Raw genomic sequence first — 23,512 nt, forward strand, 5'->3', positions numbered from 1 at the left:
GTGAGCATCTGAGATTAATTATAGTTGACATCAACATTGGATATAGGCATTTATTTAGCTCTCTTTCACAAAACATACATTTTTTACTGCAATCCATTTAATCAGAACATTTATTTTGGAGTAGCCCCTACTTATAATACTTAAAAGAAAACAAAATCAAAACTCAAAGAGTTTAATAGATGGGTAAACATAGATACATACAAAAATAACTTTTTCTTCCAAAGTCAGTGAGTAACATGCGTCAAGTGGCAAAATCAGATATTTTACACTGTGGGAGTTAGCGGAGGTATCAAATACAGCTGAACAAAGTGGTATAGTTGGATTCCAGCAGGAGAAGCATGTGAATACACTTTTCCAGAGATCAGAAGGAGAAGGGAGGAAAGGAAAAGAACCACGAAATGGAAGTTACAATGACATTAGCTGCCCAAAACCCATTGGAATGTTGGGAAAGCACTTCTAAGTGTTCTTGTTTTCAAAACTTTCATATCGTTGTCTACAGACCTAAGGGCATATTTCCATTACCCATGTTTTCTTAATGTACTTACAGTTTTACTTGTTGAGGGATCATGCCCACTTATGAAGAGTAGGGTGTGCAAGGGCCATCCAGATTTCTATAAACTTCTAAAAAAAGATACAGAATGTAAGGAAAATGGTAATATGGAAGAATGGAATTTTCTCACTATCCTCTGCAGCCCCTTCCTGGATAGCAGCTCCTTTCTCCATCTTCTGAAATGGAGTAGTAGGGAGAAATACCAATAGCTGATGGGGAGAGGCAGAGGCAATTAGTATAACAATGGGCCTCAGTTAAGTGAGAACAGGCAATCCTGGCAATAGATTAGTTCCTTTGTCATTTGGTTGTTCCAATTTGAGGCTAGCCTGGTAAGAGCTGCTGCCTTTATCCCCTCCTCTATTCACTGAACCTGAAAGTTCACTTCCTATCCTCCAATCCCAATACTCAATCGGAGCAAACCAGATTAGCTTGAAAGACCTTATTTCTATTGAATTTTCAAGTAGCTGGCCTTCTGAAATGGTAGAGTAGGCCAAAATACTTGTCACTCCAGGGCCTTTTTTTTTTTTTTTTTATCATTTTCTTTCCTCTTCCTAAACTATTCTTTCCAGTTCTCTTTGCAGGTCCTCCAGCAGCCTTCCAATTCATTCTCAATCTTGGCTTTAGTGTCACTTCTTAGTGGGTTCTGAGTTCTCTTTGTAACTGAGATAACGCTACATAAATCTCTCTCACAGTACATGTTTTGTTTCCACTTATTAGTACAAAGCACTCATGTAATTGTTTACTTGTTTATGGGCCTCTAACCAACTAGAAGACAATATTCCTGAGGGTCAGGCCCATATCTGTTTTGGTTAAGGATATAGCACATCATTGACAGTCAATAATATTTATTGGGTCAATAAATGTATAGGCTTATACTAGAGATTCCTTTTTTCCGTGATACTGTACCCACGCTCCAACTAGCGTCTCCAAGGCAGAGCACGTTTTCTTCCTTTGTACTCCCACCAGCCTCTGTGCCTTATTCACAGATGAATTCTTCAGTCCCCAAGAAATCTCTAAAAGTTTACCAATTAGACTTCATAATCTTTCATCCTTTGAGAGTTTCTTCTTCCATTTCACATCACATATAACCACCCCCAGAGAAATCCTAAAATATCAGAAAAGTTACATGCCATTTTCCTTTAACCTTAAAATCCATGTCATCTGTGACAGCAATGGCAGAAGTTTTATACTTTAGATTAGTGCCTCTGCATCATTAGGGATCAACACTGAACATGACTTTAAATGCTCTCCTCTTAATTAAACTCGTGCAAAAAAAGCAAGCAAAAGTGAATACAAAACTCAAAATTTCTCTTTGTAGACATTCAAGAACTACATTTTATTCTTTTATGATTCAAGATAGTAACTGCTTTTTAAAACCTTTCTACTTTATGTATAATTATAATTCAGATAATAACTTTAATCAACATTAATCACATGCTCTTCAGTGTGATTCTTAGAGCAACCTAATGCTGTACATTTTATTATCCAAGTTTGCCGGTAAAGGAAACAAGACTCACATAAAAGAAATGTATAATTACCAAGATCAGGGAAAAAATGTGTCAGCTAGAGGATTTGAAAAGAGTCCACGTAACTCTACCATGCTGACTCTAACTGCACATCAAAATCATTGTATCTATCCCCTCTCACCTGTTCTCAGTACTCTGGGATCTTTTGTATCTATCACTTTGTAAGGTGCACTCACTCTTTTTTAACATTTATGAAGTACATGTCTAACACTTGTGAATTGTTTTCATCCCCAACATCTTATTGCTTTCTTTCTCTTAATCATGTAAATTTGATTCTGAGTTCTTACTTGACAAAAGTCAAAATGCCCAACACCAGTTATCATTGGAAACAGATAGAAGCATACATTCCCACAAATCAGTACACTTGAAAGACTCTGCATTCATGATTGCATTTTTGATCACTGATATCATCCAATTACAGAGCATATTTCAAAGGTGGTGGGTGAAAGAGGCTCTATTTCTTATCCCAAGTTATAGCCCAGGGACCTCTTACCCTGGCTTCTTATCAATGAATGTGTTCAATCTTTCCTGAGCACTTTACACAACAGTTCTTTTATCCAGGTGGCTTTGGGTCATGATGCTGAGGTCCCACATTTTATGACCTTGACAAATTCCCCGGTTACCCTACTTTGGTATACTTCTGTTTCTTCACCTCCAAACATACTTCTTTCATCTTCTCATTTGTGATGATCCAATTCCATTTTTCTTGCTGGGACAGGATCCAAAAAGCTGAGAGTGTTAGGAATGTAAGGAATGGTGATATTTTCAAGGAAATGTGGGCTTCTTGTCTGGTGAGGGTGTGGGGGGAAATGAGGCCTTATGTTGCCATGATGAAAGCATAGTATTTTAAGAAAAGGTGATAGTGGCAAGCTTCTTCATTGGTAACTCCATATTTTTAGAAATGGTATGAGCAAGGCACTGCTTGAGGTATAGAAAATAAATTATCAGTATTACAATTAAATTATATATGTTTTTAAAAATTTTTGTAATTCCTAGCATTGATAGAGATAACTATTCTACCCAGCCTGGAAACGCTTTGAGGACAGAGTTTTAAAATATTTGGTAATTTAATGGTGAAAACATCTATTTCTTTTGCCATATTTTTGGAAAGTTATTAGTTATTGATTCAACTTACTTAATAGGATTATTCTTGTTTTCAGTTTCTCCTTGTGTGAGTTTTGGTAGTTTTCATCTTTCAAGATAAAGGTTCATTTCATTAAAGTTATCAAGTAGTATGAAATAACATTCTTTTATTATCCTGTAATGTCACCATCATTCATGCTTATTTCTTTTTCATTTCTGATATTAGTAATTTGTGTCTTCATTCTTTTTTTCTTTGTTAATCTGCTGTGCCAGTTTGAATCTGTTGTGTATCCCAGATAAGCCTGTCCTTTAATCCTCATTCAATCCTCATTGCTGGATGGGATCTTTTCTATTGTTTCCATGGAGATGTGGCCCACTCAATTGTGGGTAGTAATCTTTGATTAGATGGTTTCCATGGAGATGTGTCTCCACTCATTCGAGGTGGGGTTGTTTTCAAATTTGCTATACTGTATTTTATGGCCAGAATGTGGTCTAAATCAATGAATGTACCCTGTGAACATGAGAAGAACCTGAATTTTGCTGTTGTTGGATGGAGTATTTAGTGATTGCCAGTTAAATTTTCTTATTTCCAAATTTGTTCTTTCTTCTGTCAGCTCTAATCTGCTGAATTTTGAACATCTGTACTGTGGACTTCAGCGAAGTTTGGTTCCTTTTCATAATTTCCATCTCTATATTGATATTCCTTTTGTGTTCATCTATCATTTTCCTAACTTCCTTTTAGTTCTTTTTCCACATTTCCCTTTAGCTCTTTGAGGTATTTTGGACTTTTTTTTCCTTAAGTTTTGTCTGGAATGTTTCAGATCTGATCCTCACTCATTGATGGTTTCTAATACTTTAATCTTCTCCTTTGCCTGAGCCATTGCTTTTTGTTTCTTTGTAAGTTTTGCATTATTTTGGTTGAAACCTGGACATTTTGATATTGGAAGGTGTTATCATTGGAACTTAAACTTTGAGGCACCTGTTCCTTAAGTTTATATCTAGTGAGTGTAATGATAGAACTTTCTTTGAATACCAGAAACTAACAAAAAATAAATAAATAAAAGGAAAAAATAAAACACATTTCCCAGTTTTTGCTTCTTTGCAAATTCCTCTGTGTGAGTTCTTCTCAGGGCTTATCCATACAATGAGTTTAAAAAATAGCTGCAGGCCAAAGCATAGGGACCTCTCTGGTCCTTTCTTCAGATGCATCTTGTCTTGGGCATGCATGTGTAGCCCCAGGAATTGCCTCATTTACATGTATACAAATGTCCCCTCTTCTCTAGGAATAATTTCTTTGAAGTCCCAGGAACTGCACTGTATGTCATACAGTCAGCAATCCCTGGTCTCAGACAGCCACTGCATCGTTCTCCCACAGCATTCTTAGGAGAGTTCTGTGAGCCACTTTCTGCTCACAGGGCAAGTTCTGAGACAGTAAGCCCGTCACATCATCACCACACAGATTGGCCCAGACATACCTGCTTTATGTGCACAAGAGTAACTCTGCTCCCTCTGGAACTAGGACCAGGGCTCTGCACTGGGAGATCGCTGTGCCAGGCCAGTGAGGGCAGGAGGGAGGGGCCATCCAGGGCTTCGTGGGATCCTATCAGCTTCTGAGTAGTCCTTTTCTCCATTTGGTGCTCACCTTGTTAATGCAGTCCTTAAATTGCTTTTGGGAGCTTTGAGACAGATATTTCTGCTAGTTCTTGCTGGTTATTCAAAACTTCTGTAGGTGGACAGAGCCCTGAGCCCTCTCACTCCACCATCTCGATGGGGCCCAGGCCCAGTTTCTGTCTTTTAATTGTCGCATTTAGATTGATATTTAAAATGACTATTGATATATTGGATTAATATCTACCATATTTGTAATTTATTTCTATGTGTTGTATTTGTTCTTTGCATTTGCCTCCACCTTTTCTGATGTGTCTGCCTTTAATTGGGCATTTTATGATTTCATGATGTCTCCTCTCTTACTATATCAATTATCCTTCTTTTTAAACATATATGTTAGTGGTTTTGGCCCAGTATAGACAATACACATTTTTTAATAATTTAAGTTCTTTTTCAAGTAATATTATATATACTGCTTCAGATGTAGTGCTTGTACTTTATAACAAAGCATTCCCAATTATTCCCACTTTCTCTTCCCTGTGGCCTTGCTGTCATTTATTTCACTTACACATATGGTATAATCACCTCATACATTGTTGTTATCGATATTATCTAAACTATTTTTAGATATATTGAGTATAAGAAAAATATAAGGTATTATCTTTCCTACATTTACTTTGAGTCTCTTCTTTCCTATATGCAGATCTCAGTTTCTAGCCTATCTCATTTTCCTTTTCCCCCATCAAACACTTTAAAGATTTCTTGCAGAGCAAGTATGCTGGCTATGAATTCAATCAGGTATTAATTTTTCTGAAGAAGTCTTCATTCTTTTCTTCACTTTGGAAGGATAATTTCACCTAGAATTCCAGGTTGCTGGTTTTGTTTTCCTTTTTCACCTAGAATTTCCAGGTTGCTGGTTTGTCTATCATTAATTTTGGAATGTTCATACCCTTTATTATTTCGAATATTTCTCTGTTTCATTCTTTCCTTCTTCTCTTTCTGGTGTTCACAGTACACCTATGTACACCTTTAGAAAATGTTCCACAATGTTTGTATTGTTATGCTCTGGGGTTTTTTTCTTTAATATCATTGGATTTCAGCTTGGGAAGGTCCTATGGACCTATCTTCAAGCTCATTGAGTCTCTCTTCAGCCATGTAAAGTCTACTGACAAGCCCATCAGAGATCTTTTAGTGTTGGTTACAATGTTTTTGATATCTCTCTCACCCTTATTAGGGTTCCTGTCTTCTGTTATATTTCCTGTCTGGTCTTTAATGCTGTCTACTTTTTCCATTAATCAGAGCTATCTTAAAGTTTCCCTCTGATAATTTTAATATCTGCATCATATCTGAGTCTAGTTTCAGTAATTGCTTTTTATCTTCTCTGTGTTTTCCCCTCTTGTCCTGTGGCCTGCCTTGCAATTTCTGCTGAAAGCCAGAAATGCTGCATCAGATAGTAGAGGAACTGAAGTAAATAGATTGTTGGTGTGAGGGTTTATGTCAATCTGGCTAAGAGTTGGACTGTGTTTAAAGTTTATGTAGCTGTGATGCCAGAGGTTTCAAATTCCTGTAGAGTTCTCATTTTGTCTAAGAAAACTGGGGCTTCCCTAAGTACTGTTTTTCAGGGTGAGTCTGCATCTTGCAACTTTTTCATCTATAATCCAATGTTATCATACCTGAGGCCTCTGGGTGTGGTGCTCAGATATGGGTTAAGGGCAGCATTCTATCATATTCTGACTAAATCTCTTTTTTTTGTATGCTGTGTGACAGGGGTTCCATTTCATTCTTTTCCATCTGAATATCCCATTATTGCAGCATCATTTGTTGAATTTTTGTTTGGTTGGTTTTTTGCTTGTTTGTTTATTTTGGGAAGTGCATGGGCCAGGAATCAAACCTGGGTCTCCCTCATGGCAGCTGAGAATTCTACCCTGAACCACACTTGCAGCCCCTAAATCTCTTTTTTTTTTATTGACCTCTGTCTGATGTCTCTGACCTTCACGAATGTTTCAGAGGCTTCTTGATTGCATTGTTTCTGCCAAGAAATCTGATTTTAAAAATATGATTATGATGTATATTGATGTAGTTTCTTCATGTTTTTTTTTGTGTGTGTGTATGTGTGTGCTAAGGACATTCTGAATTTCTTGGGTTTGTAGCTCCTGTCAATTTGGGAATGATTGCACCATTAATTTCTAAAATAATTTTTCCATTTCTCCCTCTTCCTTTTCTCCTTTGGAGACTCCAGTACTTATATATAAAGCTGCTTGAAGTTGTCCCAGGACATTGATGCTTTTCTCTCTTTTAAAAAAAGGTTTTTTCTCTTTCCGTATTTCATTTTGGACAGAATCTACTGCTATTCTTAGGCATTCACTAATCTTTTTTCCTGCAATGTCGAAAATGTTATTAATCCCATCCAGTATAATTTTTATCTCAGACATTCTAATTTTTAACTCAAGAAGTTTAATTTGAGTCTTTTATATACCATTTGTGCCTCTATTTATCTTTTTGAACATTATAATGTAATTTTAATAGCCATTTTAATACCTTTCTCTGCTAATTCTAACATTTATGTCAGTGCTGGATCAGTTTCAATTGATTGACTTTTCCATACAATATGTGTTTTGATGTCCTATATAATGAACACACATCCAGAATCTAATCTTCCAAAGGAGTCAGCTTAGTGTGGCTAACAATGTCTGTTACCCAGAGTTGTTTTGTTTTGTGGGGGGGTGGGGGGGGCATCATCAATTTTATTTATTTTTTCTTTTTTGTGAAAAATAACATATACAAAAAAGCTATAAATTTCAAAGCAAACCACAGCAATTAGTTGTAGAACAGATTTCAGAGTTTGGTATGGGTTATAATTCCACCATTTTAGGTATTTAATTCTGCTATCTAGAGTTTTATAACAGCCTTTTCAGCTTCTGTCAGCTGCCAAGATGCTTTGGCTTATGGTTGCATCACTCCAAACAGCATCTTCAAATCCTTCTCTGTTCTGCCTTCACATATCTTCCTCTGCCATGTAAATCTACTCAGCCTTTCTTCTCTAAGGAACCTTGTGATTACATTTAGAATCTTCTGGGTTAATCAAGGATAAACCCCCATTTCAACATGAGTAATCACATCTGTAAGGACCCTTTTAATGTACATGGACAAATGCAGAGTCCAGGGGTTAGGACCTGCTATCTCTTGGGGTAATTGTTTAGTTTATTAGAGAGCTCCTTGGGCTGTCCACATTTCTCAACCAAAAGTAACAACAATGATTATCAAGGTGACCTTTTCCACAGAACTCTCTCATTTTATGGCTCTAAAACCTTTCTAATGAGACTCTCCTTCCCCCACCATTCAGGCCTAGAAGTGGTAAGGTCTCTCTAACACCGCCATATTTCCCAAACCCCTTCTAGCCTAATCTCTGTTTCCCTATTTCCTACCTATATTACTTAAAATCCATTTTCCTCCAGTTATCCAATTGCATGTGCCATTTATTTTCTTACCAGAACCGTGGCAGTGCCATCCTGCATTCTAGTCTTAACACAACAGCCAGAGTAAAATTTCTTAAACTGAAGTTGTATCCATGGTTCCCCATTTCATTAAGAATAAATATAAAAATTCTTAAACTGACCTAAAAAGCCATTCATGGTCTGGTGCCCCATTTTTTCTCTGATTCATCTATCACCCACCTTAGCTTCCCAGTTCTCTGGTTCATATCTTAGGATCTACCACCAGAACTTCCTTTTTCTGCAAATGCTCTTTCATACATGAGTCATACATGCAGATATCCATGTATGACTCTTTCATTTCTTTGAAGGCTTTCTGTAAAGTTTTACCCCCATCTTGAACTGACCCTGATTGCTCCATATAAAATTGTAACCTAATATGCCTTACACCCAAGCACTACTGATCATTGTATATTTTCCTAATTTTTTTCTTTCTTCTTAGTAAAACTTATCACTTCACAAGGAACTGTAAAATCTATTACCTATCAGATTTAAGCTTCATTCCATCTCACCTACTGAATGTAAGCTCCACTTTAGCAGGGAATGTTTGACTGTTTCCTGATATAAATATGGATACAAAGGCCTAGAACAGAGCTTGACTCTGACTAATTGGGGAATGAGTGAATAAGAGCTTATTATGTCAGCTACATTGCTGGTAAGAATGTAAAATAACACAAACACTATAAAAAATTACAAATGTGCATAGCCTTTTACCTAGGATTTTTTTATTTCTAAGATTTAATCTTACAAATATACTCAGACATTAGTAGAACATTACAGCTACAGCAGGGTTTTAATAACAAAATATTACAGTTGTAAATGAGGGGATTAGTGTAATGTCACAAATTATTTAAAAAATGAGAATGTATGGAGGAGTGTGAAAAAATAGCTTGGCAAAAAAGAAAAAAAGAACAAAGTAAAATGTTTACAATCACTTGTGTTAAGAAATGTGTGGGGTTTTGGGGGGCAGGGGGTGCATGGTCTGGGAATTGAATCCGGGTCTCCCGCATGGAAGGAGGGCATTCTAACCACTAAACTAACCGAGAAATGTGTGTGTGTGTGTGTGTGTGTGTGTGTGTGTGTGTGTGTGTGTGTGTCCCTGTGTCTGCATAAGTTACCTGAATGCATAAGAAGCTGTTAGTGGTTCTGCTTCTGATGACAGGAACCAGGGGGCTGGAAGATAAGGTAGAGTGAGATTTCCAGCTTTCCAGTATACGCTTTTGTACTCTTTGAATGCTTTAAGGATTACGCACATGCATTTAACCTATTCAAAAAGAGTAAAATGTGTTAAAATGCATGTTTGGTTTCTTCCTTCATAGAATTTATAGTCTAGAAAGAATGTGTTATCAGCTCTTTGGACACTTGTCTTAGTCTATCCTTTATTCCACATGTCTCTTGTGTGTATTTCAAGCACATGGGTGGATTTTCTCACATCTTATTTTAACTCTCCTAAGACTATACTTTCAAAGGTATTAATGATACATTTGGCAAAATGCTTAGTCTTTTATTTCCATTGCTAATTTTTTTTTCTTCCTGACTGTTTCTCTCAATAGAAATAAATAATAGTCTGCTTTTGAGATGGATAAGAAGCTCAGTTCATGAACACAGCTGTGCAATATAGAAAACTCTATTTATTTTTAATAAATGATTCAATTGAATTCATATTTCAATTCCATCCCTCATTACACTGTGAAAATCAATTCTGGCCCTCTTCAGGATTGTCTCCACCTCCGGGAACTTCCCTGATCCAGGGCCCATGGAGCCTTCAGTTCTGAATGCACAACTCCTCCAGCAGGTTGGGATTTTCCTTCTGGGCACAAGGCCCCTGGAAAAGTGGATTTTTATCCATTGCCTTGGTGCCAGAGCAATTCACAGCAATTTCTCTCTTTAGCCTTCTGTTATTGAATCAGCTCCCTTCTCTTCTCAGGTCCCAGAACCCTTGGTTCTCTTTTCACCCCTGCAGAGGGTTGAATGGTGACACCTCCCCCAAAATCCACATCCCACCAGAACCTGCAATTTGACACTATTTGTAACTAGAGTCTTTGCAGATATAATTAGTTAAGAAGAGGAGAGGACACACAAACAGGGAAGAAGGCCATGTGAAGATGGAAGCAGAGATGGGAGTGAGGCAGCTACTAGCTCAAGGATGCCATGGACCATCAGAAGCCATCAGCAGCCATCAGCGGCAGGGCAAGGCAAGGAAGGATCCTCATCTATCACCGTCCGAGGGAGCACAGCTCTGATGACACTGTGATATCAAATTTCTAACCCTCCAGAAACAGTACATTTCTGCTGCATTACGCCCCACTCAGTTTATGGTACTTTGTTATGAGAGTCCGAGAAAACTAGCAGGACCCCTATCCCCATTCCTACTCTAGTAGCAATTTTAGTAATTGGCGATCTTTCTCCTTTATGGTTATGGACAAAACATTCTATGTCCTGACTCTTCTCACCACTCTGAGCAAGACACAGGTCTTCACTCATTCTTTCACCTGCTGATTCATTTAATAAACATTGGCTGGGTGTCTAAACTGTGACAGGTCCTGTTTTGCATGGAGCTTAGAAAAAAAGACAACAAGCAAATTAGAAAGAAATGAAATAAGGCTGTGATAAGCTGGATGGTGAAAATGATTAACGATTACTTGATAAGTACTTCAGTAATACTTAATATTTCCACATAAGTATTGTTAATAGACATCTGGGGTGTGTTAATTTGGCTCATACCATTTCTGCTTTCAGTGCCCCCTGAGGTAGTGGTTAGAGAGCTGACTATTTACTTGACTTAGGCATTACAAAAATAAAAACAAGGAAAATAATAGATCACCATCTCAAAATATCATCCAGTCACACATATTTGAACCGCATTTCTGAAGGTAAATACGAAGAAATTTTAAAGTGAACTGGCATTCCCATTTTTATGAAAGGCTCACTTGCAATTGAATATGGAGTTGAATATGGGTAAAATAATTACCTGAGCCTCTCAACTTCTCATTTGTCCCAATTCTTTGTTTCCATTCATGTACCAATTCTCAAAATAGATGTCTGTCTAAAGTGCTCTAATTCTTTATCTTTTAATCATTTTTCAGCTTACTCCAAAGAGACTTCTATTCTTACAACTCAACTGAAATTACTCTTGTCTGGGTTAAAAGTGACTTCTATGTTGTCACATACACATGGGGCTTTGTCCATTCTCATTTTATTTGACACTCAACATCTGTCACAGTTGCCCAAACTTTGCTCTTTTTGGAACATTTCTCTGTCTTCAGTGAAGTACCAAAAGAAGGTGACTGATTTCTCCAACTCCCTTTACTTCAGATGTAAAGGTATATCCTTAGAACTGAAAATGTATCTGAATTCAAACAATATTTCACCATGCTCCTTAGAACATTTTTTCTATTGTTTTATATTATACTGAATATTTCACTAATTTGAGATGAGTTTTGGTCATGAATATGATCCTTCTAATACATGTTTCATGACTACCATAAGGAAAACATGGCAGAGTCCAGAGGGATATACATCCTGTCTGGGTTCAGTTTTACTTCACGGGTAAAATGACTTAAAAAATAACAGTCTACCTCTTAAGGTTGTTTGAAAATTGGATGAGCTAATACATGTAAAGAAATGCAAACACAGCACATGACAAATGTTACCTCTATTGTTACTTCATGTTTTTCTAGGCAATTTTATGGCAGTAATTGGTTTTGTGTCAAAGTCTCTCAATTTCATGTAACCAATAGCCAGTGATTACATAAGGACATTAACCAATCCTGGTTTTCTTCATTGAGATCTTGTTCTTATAATTTAGAAAAATAATAAGAGACATTGGCAGACTTAATGTCTTCAGTTGTGAAAGGGTAAACCAAAGAAGAGATTTTAAATGCTTGCTAGTATTGTTCAAGAAAGCATCCCAAGTCATCTCAACTTTTCACATTTACCAGTCAGTATTGAATTCTAGATATCTGGGTGCTTAAATAAAATATAAAAACCATCAAGAGCTTTCCTTCAGACACAAAACTAAGTTAGGTTGACATACTATGTCAGTTACTGGGTGTAAGTTTATATTTAATGTCTGTATAAAGTTTTGACATAACTTTATGGAGGGAATATGCATGTTTTATTGCATTTTAATAATATAGATGATAAAACATACTAAAATCTCTATATAAATAATATGGATAAATACTAGTTGATATGAAGTTCAGACAGAGCTGGCTGTAATATAAGACTGTAATTTGTCTACTGGTGGAATCAAGTTAAGAATTCTGAAATAAGTATAAAATCACAGACGATATCTTACAGGGCTGTAAGCTTCAGGATCTCCTTGTACTCTGTCTGGCGGGAAGCCTGACTGTTAACATTTTCTGTGGAAACAGATGCCTCTGCTCAGTGTCCCTCCTCCTTTCTCCTGTCTTTGCTATTTCATCATGTTCGTCAATGTGGTTCTGACAAACAAATGAAGCCATGGAAAAAAAATAGATGGCACAGTTCCATGCTTGACCTTGAGACAGTGATCATTCTTATGACTGAAAAAAAATAGAGATTTTAATTGTCAAATTGTATGAAAATAATAGTAACAGTTGGGCCAGAAATGCAAAGCACTATACTTAAATGTATACATAGCCAGATTTAAAATGCAAAATATCTCAAACCACAATAAAAAAAAATAATCATGAACATTCAGCTTTTTCAACAATAGCAGGAAGGTGGCCTTTGTGGAATTTTGCTTCGTGCCCTCTAAAATCAGCTTGAGTACATGATCTTAACCTTACTGAGCTGGGCTACAAATTTAACAGCAGGATGAACTGCCCAGCCATCTCTTGTGTGATACCCTTTGAGGAAGAATGCCAAGTTAAGTAGAGGCATACTGAGCCTCAGGATTGGTTGAGATTATAGCTTATTAATTCTAATAAATTCTGGGTACCACAAAATCTAGAGTCAACTTCATATACTACAGATTTTTTAACAGTCACATGGAAGCAAAAGACATTGGAATAGCTCTTATATTGGAGACAAGAACTGTCCACTTAGTAACCATGCCCGGTAACAAACTATCTGTAAGACAATTCAAATATTGATTGGAGAAAATAATGAAAGGAAATTCGTAGAAATATAAAAGTTCAGAAGTAAAACACTGGAAAATACAATGTACATGAGGAGAGGTTTAGGATCAATTTTCCGTAACATTCTTGTATTTTAGAGTAGGATTAAAGATATTGATTAATTTTATAGTTAAGAATACCTATACAATTTCAAAGAAAAGCACTAAAATAATAGAAATAAAGCATTTTAACTTATAAATAAAAAAGAGAGAGAAATTGAAAAATCCATAATTCTAATCAGTTTAAAGACTTAATTGTTCAAATAAAGTAACTGTAAACATTTAGTAGGAAATATCACAGTATATCTTTACAATGCAGGGGTAGGTGAGGATTTCTTAAATAAGATATCCATAATTAAAAAATATTTACAAAGTTGATTGAATTATATTTAAAACTTACGTTCCTTAAAAGACACAATAACAAACATGAAAAGAAAAGTTACAAATGGTAAGGAGAAATTTGGAATAGATAAAACTGAAAAAAGAAATGAAAATGACTTCTATGAATCAATATGGAAAAGAGAACAACCCAATCAAAAATTGCACAAACAGGATCAGGGATTTTACATAAAAGTAAAGATGAATAACCAGTAAATAAATATAAAAGGTGCAACCTCATTTTTACTCAAAGTCTTATCACTTAATATCACAATTGCTCACCCATCAAATCAACTAGGCTGTAAATCTGGTTAGTACATTTGGGAATGACGTGAAGCAATGGAAACAACTTCTTTGGAAAACAGTTTGCATTGCATAATAATCTCACTCCTGAATATTCAACTTTCAAACTCCTGCATATTCACGTTAAGTTAAAGTACAGATTGCTCATGGAATCTGCCTACAATTCTCAAGAAAATCAGAATTCACTTAGGCCAAATTTGGCTGAGATAAAGGGTATTGCAAAGTTCAATGAACCTAGGAGAGCTTTCAGAAACAGATTAGAGTTAAACATCCAGGAATGTCACAGAGATATACTGCCCAATGCATGAGGGACATGCCAAATACACTTTAGAAATAGACTGCAGATTGGGCCCAGGAAGGAGTATGCTGCCACCAGCTCCAGAAACATAGAGCAAATGGGTCTGCTCTGCTGACTTCATTTATGAACTGAATTCCAGCATGAACACCTATCTGCTGGAATTCACAGCATAATACTGAGCTATAGCTGCAGGAGAGGCTTAAGGGATTCTGCCTTGGGAATACAAAACCAGCAATGTGAGACATTTTCAAACAATGAAAGAGGTAGAATGTCATTAGCAACATTAACAGAAAAATGAGAAAAAAGGCACATGATCCTCTTAATAGATGCAAATAAACCGCTGGGCCCAAATCCCATGCCCCTCTATGATAAAAACGATCAGCTAACTAGGAACAGAAGGGAATTTCCTCAACATGATCACATCCACCAAAACAAAACAAAACAAAACAATTGAATGAATAAATCTAAGATCATACTGAATAGTATAAGACAATGTTTTCCCTTAGGATTAGAAATGAGGCAAAGGCATCGACTCTTACTGTTTCAATTTCATCATGATGCTGGAAATTTTAACCACTGCAATAAAAAAAGAAAGAAGAAAAGTAAAAAAAATTGTAAAGGAAAAAGTAAAAACATTTCTATTTCCAGAGGAATAATTTAGTAAGTTGAAAATTCCAAGGAATCTTCAAATCAGCTACTAGAATGAATAAGTAAAATTATCAAGGTTCAGGATACAACTTCTATTAAAAACAGCTATTGTATTTCTACAAAATAACAACAAACAACCGAAATGTAAATTTAAAAGTGCCATTTGCAATAATGCATACTCTTGGCAACAAATTTAACAAAACAGTACAAATCTACAGGTAAAAACTTTAAAATATTGTTGAGAGGACTGATGATTCAAAGAGAGAGATCATGTTTCTAATTTGGAAAACTCAACATTGTTAACATTTCAATCACTCCAATCTATGGAATCATTGCAGTAGGCTTTTTAAAAGAAATTGTCATACTGATTTAAGAATTTCTGTTACAAAATGGCCTAGAATAGTTAAGACAATCTTGCAAAAATAAGAACACATTTGAAGCATATGACTTACCTAATATCAGACCTACTATAAAAACGCATCAGTCATGACAGTGAGGCCTTAGGATAAGGATATTGGTAAAATAGCAGAGGAGACTTCCAGGAACATGGTGGGATAGGTTAAAGTGAGTTCACCCCTGCTGCCTGGAATAACCAGAGAAGGGGGGAAAAAATGACCGAGACAGTTGTTCCAGAGTGTGAGTGACCAAAGAGGGACGTGTGCATTATATTGGAAGAACCGAGGTGAAAAATTGGAGAAATGACGATTGCGAGGACGGGCTGCATCTGCTGCACCTGTGCTAGCTGCAACCTGCAGACAGGAGCAGAGCCGAGCCGAGGGAGCATCGCCCTCTCACACTGCTCCCGCCGGATCAGCTGGAGATCCTTACTCTCAGCTCTGCAACCGGAGCTCCCAGGGGAACCCGAAGCCAGCAGACTCGGTTTACCCACAGACACCTTGCTTGCCGGGCACAGCGCCTACCTGCACCCCCAGGCAGGCTGCCGTGTGCCTGGTTTGGGCTGAGACTGGAGGCCGTTCCCTCGGGAGGAGGGGGGACACAGGGCTGAGCTGACAATTGGCCAGCAAAAGAGATTCCCTGGGATCCCGTTGCTTCCTCGCGGGGCCCGGAGCAGGCCAGGTGTACCGGGTGGAGAGGCGGGACGCGGGTGCGAGCTGCATTGCAGGACCAGGCACGCCCGGGCTGGCTCTGGGCAGGGGCGGTTGAAGTACTCAGTCCTACAGCTCAAGGTCATTCCACCTGGGAGCCTGCGGGCCACCAGACCCATCCTACCCACAGGCAGATGCCCCGCCGAGGTGCCCACTGCTCACCCCCAGCCCCGGAGTGAGTGGCTTTCAGTGGGCACTGAGACCTGTGGCCCTGAAAGGATTTGCACCTGTTTAGGTCCGAGCCAAGCTGACTTAGTCTGGGAGAGACCGGCCTGCCCGGCGGCGCCATCTGCTGGTAACATGAGAAAAGTGCGGGCTGGCAAATGATCTTTTGCCTAACTTTTAGCAAATCTTCAATGAGAAGCTCTGCACCTCCTGTCACAGCTGTGGGTTGGTGGGGAATTACTGACAAACCAAGTGCAAAAGGAGCCCTTCATCACAAACCCAAGCAACTACAAATCTTAGAAGTGCAAGGGAAATCACTTTCCATAATATCCTTATCAAGAAAACCAAATGCTTCAGAGGCGACAGAAAATCACAAAACACACACAAATGCAAGAAAATGTGTCCCAGACAAATGACCACGTTAAAAGACCAGAGGAGATGCAGAATTTGAAACAACTAATGAAAGATATACATACAAATCTCCTAAATAAGTTCAATGCATTGGCTAAAGATATAAATATCAAGAAGACATTAGAAGAACATAAAGGAGAATTTGAAAGAATAAATAGAAAAATAGCATATCTTATGGAAATGAAGGATATTGTACATAAAATTAAAAATGCCCTGGAGTCGAGAGCAGATTTGAACATAAAATTAAAATACACTAGAGGCAAGAGCAGATTTGAAGAGGCAGAAGAAAGAATAAGTGAACTAGAAGACATGATGTTCTAGTTTGCTAGCTGCCGGAATGCAATATACCAGAAACAAAATGACTTTTAAAATGGGGAATTTAATAAGTTGCTTGTTTACAGCCAAGAAAATGTCCCAATTAAAACAAGTCTATAGAAATGTCCTATCTTAGGCATCCAGGGAAAGATATCCTGGTTCAAGAAGGCTGATGAAATTCAGGGTCAAACATGGTCAGGGTTTCTCTCTCAGCTAGAAGGGCACACGGCAAAAACAGTGTCATCTGCTTGCTTCCCCTCCAGCTTCCTGGGAGATTTTCCTTCTTCATCTCCAAAACTCGCTGGCTAGTAGATTCTCTGCTTTATGGTGTTACGGCGTTCTCTGCTCTCTCCAAATCTCCTTCTTTCCTCTTTTATGGGATTCCGGTAAACTAATCAAGACCCGCTTGAATGGGTGGAGACATATCTCCACCTAATCCAGTTTAGCAACCACTTTTGATTGAGTCACATCTCCAGGGGGATGATCTAATTACAGATTCAAACATACAGTGCTGAACAGGGATTAGAAGAAATGGCTGCCTTTACAAAATGAGATTAGGATTAAAACATGGCTTTTCTAGGGTACATGCATCCTTTCAAATCAGCACACAGGACAACTTGAATTAGAGCATGCGAAAGAATAAATGGTGAAAAAGATGGAAAAATTAAAATTGGAGCTCAGTGAAATGATGGATAATATGAAGCACACCAATACAGGAACAACTGGTGTCCCAGAAGGAGAAGAGAAGAGTAAAGGACTAGGAAGATTATTTGAGGATATATTTGGAGAAAACTTCCCAACCCTTATGAAATACATAAATATGCAAATCAAAGAAGTCCAATGAATTCCAAATAGAACAAATTCAAATAGACCCACTCCAAAACACGAACTAATCAGACTGTCAAATGCTGGAAGAGAAGTGGAAAGTCCTGAGAACAGCAAGAGAAAAGTCATTCATCACATACAAGGTGTGACGGTTTGAAAAATTATGGACCCCAGAAAAGCCATGTTTTAATCCTGATTCCAATTTGTGGAGGCAGCTCTTTCTTTTAATCCTGATTTAAGAATGTAGGTTGGAATCTTTTTTTTTTTCACATGGGCAGGCACCAGGAATTGAACCCGGGTCTCTGGCAAGGCAGGTGAGAACTCTGCCACTGCGCCACCATTGCCTGCCCTGTAGGTTGGAATCTTTTGATTAGATTATCTCCATGGAGATGTGGCGTGCCCAATTATGGGTGTTACCTTTTGATTGGGTGGTGATGTGACTCTACCCATTCCAGGTGGATCTTGATTAGTTTACTGGAATCCTTTAAAAGAGGAAACATTTTGGAAAGAAACATTTGAACACAGATGACAGAGCCAATAGAAACCTCAGATCAGAGCCTAAAGAAATGACAGAAGCCTCAGAGCTGGCAGAAACTTCACAGCAGAACTGACACAGATGCAGACACTTGGAGAACAGAGACACAGATGTTTGCAGATGCTTGGAGCCCGGCAGATGTCACCATAAGATGTTAAGCAAGCCAGAACCTGGAGATGCAGATGCCACCATGCAACTATGCAGCTGGCAAAGGTGTTCCTGACCCATGGACCTCCCTTGAATTAAGGTAACCTCTTATTGGTGCCTTAATTTGGGCATTTTCATTGTCTTGGAACTGTAAAGTTGTAACTTGTTAAATTCCCCTTTATAAAAGCCATTCCATTCTCATATATCGCATTCCAGCAGCTAGCAAACTAACACACAAGGAAAGTTACATGAGATTAAGTTTGGACAACTCAACAGGCACCATGGAGGCAAGAAGGCAGGGTTATGATATATTTAAGATTCTGAAAGAGAAAAAATTCGAAGCAAGAATTCTTTATCCAACAAAGTTGTCCTTCAAAACTGAGGGAAAGATTAAAATTTTCACAGACAAACCAAATGCTGAGAGAATTTGTCAACAAGAGACCAGCCCTGCAAGGAATACTGAAGGGAGCTCTGTTAGCTGGAAAAAAAAAAAAAGAAAAGACGGGAGAAGGAGGTCTGGAGGAGGGTTCAGAATTGAAGATTACCCATACAGTAAGGGTAACTTAAAGGATAAAAGAAAAAGAAGGAAAAAATATTTAGGTATGACAAATAAAAACCAGAGAATAAGATGGTAGATTCGAGAACTGCCTTTACAGTAATAACTTTGAATGTTAACACACTAAGCTCACCCATTAAGAGACACAGATTGGCAGAATTGATTAAAAAAGTATGATCCATCTACATGCTGTTTATAAGAGGCTCATCTTAGACCCAAAGATACAAATATATTGAAGGTGAAAGGTTGGAAAAAGATTCTATGCAAGATGTAAGCAAAAGAAAGCAGAAGTAACTATACTAATATCAGACAAAATAGACTTTAAATTTAAAGATGTCATAACAGACGAGGAAGTACACAACATATTAATAAAAGAGATAATTCACCAAGAAGAAATAAGAACCATAAATGTACATGGATCCAATCAAGGAGTTTCAAAGTACATGAGGCAAATATTGACAAAACTGAAGGCAGCAATAGATGTTTCAACAATAATAGTAGGAGACTTCAATATGCCACTTTTCTCTATAGATGCAACAACCAGAAAGATGATCAACAAGGAAACAGAGAACCTAAACAATGTGATAAATGAACTAGACCTAACAGACATAAAAAGAACCTTGTACGCCAAATACCAGGATACACATTCTTCTTTGAGCTTATGGAATGTTCTCCAGGATAGATCATATGATGGGAGACAAAACAGGTCTTAAATAATTTTAAAAGATTGAAATTATTCAAAGCATTTTCTCTGATCACAATGGAATAAAGCTGGGTCTCAAAACTACCAAAGAATCAGAACTTTCACAAATATATGGAGATTAAATAACAAACTCTTAAGCATTCAGTGAGTCAAAGAAGGAATTGCAAAAGAAATCAGTAAATACCTGAAGATGAATGAAAGTGAGAACACAATACGTGAGCACTTATGGGATGTGGCAATGGCAGCACCGACAGTAAAAGTTATTGCTCTTATTATAAAAAGAAAGAGCAAAAATGAGGACTTAAAGTCTCACCTGGAAGAACTAGAAAAAGAAAAGCAAATTAACCCCAAACTAAATAAGAGAGAAATAGCAAAGATTAAAGCAGAAACAAACTAATTGAACAAAAACAACAACAAAAATAATAGAATCAATAAAGCCAAAAGTTGGTTCTTTGAAAAAAATCAATAAAATTGATGGACCCCTGGGTAGACTTCACAGAAAAAAAGAGAGAGGATGCAAACAAACAAAATCAGAAATGAGAGGGGGGTTGTTACCATGGACCCTGAAGAAATAAAAAAAATCATAAGAGGATACTATGAACAACTATATGCCAACAAACTAGACAACTTAGATGAAATGGACAAATTTGTAGAAACACATGAGTAACATATACTGACTCAAGAAGAAATAGAAGATCTCAACAAACCAATCACAGGAGATTCAATCAGTTATCAAAAATTTTCTTACAAAAAAAAGCCTAGTGCCAGATGGTTTCTCAGAGAATTTTACCAAACATTGCAAAAGGAACTAACATCACTCCTGCTCAAACTCTTCCAAAAAGTTGAGGGAAAAGGAATACTACCTAATTCATATTATAAAGCTAACATTACTCTAATACCAAAGCCAGATAAAGACAATTACAAGAAAGGAAAACTACAGGCCAGTCTTCCTAATGAATATAGATGCAAAAATTCTCAACAAAATACTTGCAAATTGAATCCAATGCACATTAAAAGAATTATACACCACAACCAAGTGGGATTTATTCCAGGCATGCAAGGGTGTTTAGGCACAAAAATATCAATCAATGTAATACAACATATTAACAAGTTGGAAAGGAAAAATCGCATGATCATCTCGATTGAGTTGAACAAGAATTTGACAAAATTCAGCACCCTTTCTTATAAAAATACTTCAAAAAGTAGGAATCAAAAGATAACTCCTCAATATGACAAAGTGCATATGAAAAGCCCACAGCCAGTACCATTACCAACAGTGAGTAACGGACAGTAGCCTCACAGGCCTTACACCCAAAGCACAAGCAACAAAAGAAAAAGTAGATAAATGGGAACTTCTCAAAATCAAATGCTTCTGTGCGTCAAAAGACTTTGTCAAAAAAGGTGAAGAGGCAGATAACTCAATGGGAAAAAATATTTGGAAACCATATATTTGATAAAGGTTTGATACTGAGAATATGCAAAGAAATCATACAACTCAAAAATGAAAGAAAAAAACAACCCAAGTATAAAATGGACAAAAGATATCAATTGACACTTTTTCCAAAGAGGAAATACAAATGGCTAAAAGGCCGATGAAAAGATCTTCAACTTCATTAGTTATAAGGGAAATGCTAATCAAAACAACAATGAGATATCATCTCATACCTGTTAGAATGGCTGTCATTAACCAAACAGGAAACTACAAGTGTTGGAGAGGATCTGGAGAAATTAGAACATTTATGCACTGCTGATAGGAATTTATAATGGTGCAGCCACTGTGGAAGACAGTCTGGCAGTTCCACAGAAAATTAAATATCAAGTTGCTCTACAATCTGGCAATACCACTACTTGGCTGAAATCATGGTCACAAACAGACATTTGCACACCAATGTTCATAGCAGCATTATTCACCATTACCAAAAACTGGAAACAACCCAAATGCCCATGAACAGATGAGTGAATAAACAAAATGTGGTTGATATACACAATGGAATATTATGCAGCAGTAAGAAGAAATGAAGTCCTGAAGCATATGACAACATGGATGAACCTTAAGGACATAATGCTGAGCAAAATAAGCTGAACACAAAAGGATGGATACTATATGGGTTCACTAAAATATGAACCCCCTTGAAAAAGTTTTAAAATGTAGAAAATAGGAGAAGGGGGTTACCTAATCTGTACAGACTAGTTAATGGAATTGAACTTAAAAGTATGGGAATGGCTAGAGATTATGGTAGTTTCTTAGGGGGTATATGAGTAATAGTGAAGGTGAATATAATTGAAAGGGGCTGTTTACAGCCATGTGCCTCACTGATTAGCAGTACAAATACAAGTTCTTGCATGAACTACTTTAAATATATGACACTTGTACAAAGAGTTAATTACAGCAAGGTGTGCTGGTTTGAAAATATTATATAGCCCAGAAAAAGCCATACTTTAATCCTGATCCAGTTTTTGTGGGATCAGACATTTCCTTTAACCCTGATTCAGGACTGTAAGGTGGAAACTTTTGATTAGATTATCTCCATAGGGATGTGGTGTGACCAATTGTAGGTATGACCTTTTGATTAGATCGAGATGTGCCTCCACCCATTCCAGGTGGTTCTTGATTAGTTTACTAGAGTCCTTTAAAAGGGGAAATACTTTTGAGAAACCTCAGATGCAGACATTTAAAGAACAGTTGCTTCAGAGCAGACAGAGACATGGATGTGCTGATGGAGAGAGCAGATGCCTAGTCACAGAGCCCAGCAGAGTTGCTGTGTGCCTACCCATGAGATGCTCAGCAAGCCAGGACCCAGAGTTGCACTCCAGAGGAGCTAAGGGAAGGCCCACAGACACTTAGAGAGGAAACCACTGGCATCAGAAGCTGGAAGCAGTGGAACCAGGAACAATGACCAGCAAATGCCAGCCACCTGCCTTCCCAGATCAACTTTCCTTAAACCAGTGTATCTTTCTCTGGATGCCTTAGTTTGGACATATGGCCTTAGAACTGTAAACTTGCAACTTATTAAATTCCCTTTTTAAAAGCCATTCCATTTCTGGGATATTGTGTTCTGGCAGTTTAGCAAACTAATACACAGGGTACATGGGGAAAACTACTTATTGAAGCTATGGTCTATATTTAACAGGAATACATCACTAGTACTGCAATAAACTAGGGGGAAATAATTAGGGGGGGACAAGAGTTATGGGGAGTTTTGGATTTTCTTTTGAGGGTGGGTGTGTCTATCTATGATTTTTCTCTTTGGAACAATGAAAATTGTCAAAAATTGAGAGTGATGATGACTGTACAACTAAGTGAGGATACTGTCAAACATTGTTTATTTTGGATAGAGTATATGTTATATGGATATATATATAATATGAATATATCTCAACAAAATCTGCAGATTCAAAATAAATAAACAGAAAGATTCAAGTGCTAGAAATTCAAGTGTTATTCAATGTTGCAGAATGGGGCAACCCCTCTTGAGGATAATGTAGGGATCCACAGAAGGCTAAGGATAGGGTCACCACATGATGAGGAAATCCTGTTACTGGGAATCTACTTGAAAGAACTGAAAGCAGGTACCTGAGTAGACATTTGCACACTGAGGTTTATGGTGACGTTATTCACGATACCCTACAGTTGGAGGTGGCTGAAGGGCACATTGACTGAGGAGCAGAAGGGTGAACTGTGGTGTGTCCATACGAAGGAATGTTGTGTGGCCTCAGAAAGGAATGAAGTCATGAGGCATTCAACGAGGTGACTCAACCAGGG

At 37.5% G+C, this 23,512-nt stretch overlaps 1 long non-coding RNA gene across 2 annotated transcripts in view; it reads right to left on the reverse strand.

The window, feature by feature from the left end:
- Positions 1 to 568: 568 nt before the first annotated feature.
- The window catches only part of LOC143658952 (uncharacterized), an 81,586-nt gene continuing 58,642 nt past the window's right edge, over positions 569 to 23,512 (reverse strand). For both annotated transcript variants that reach the window (XR_013163379.1, XR_013163378.1), the window contains 3 exons: positions 12,559 to 12,784; positions 9,377 to 9,431; positions 569 to 621 (listed from right to left, as the gene is read on the reverse strand). This is a non-coding gene — a long non-coding RNA (uncharacterized LOC143658952). The remainder of the gene's footprint in view (positions 622 to 9,376; positions 9,432 to 12,558; positions 12,785 to 23,512) is intronic.

Source organism: Tamandua tetradactyla, chromosome 2, assembly GCF_023851605.1.
Source record: "Tamandua tetradactyla isolate mTamTet1 chromosome 2, mTamTet1.pri, whole genome shotgun sequence".
Taxonomy (NCBI): domain Eukaryota; kingdom Metazoa; phylum Chordata; class Mammalia; order Pilosa; family Myrmecophagidae; genus Tamandua; species Tamandua tetradactyla.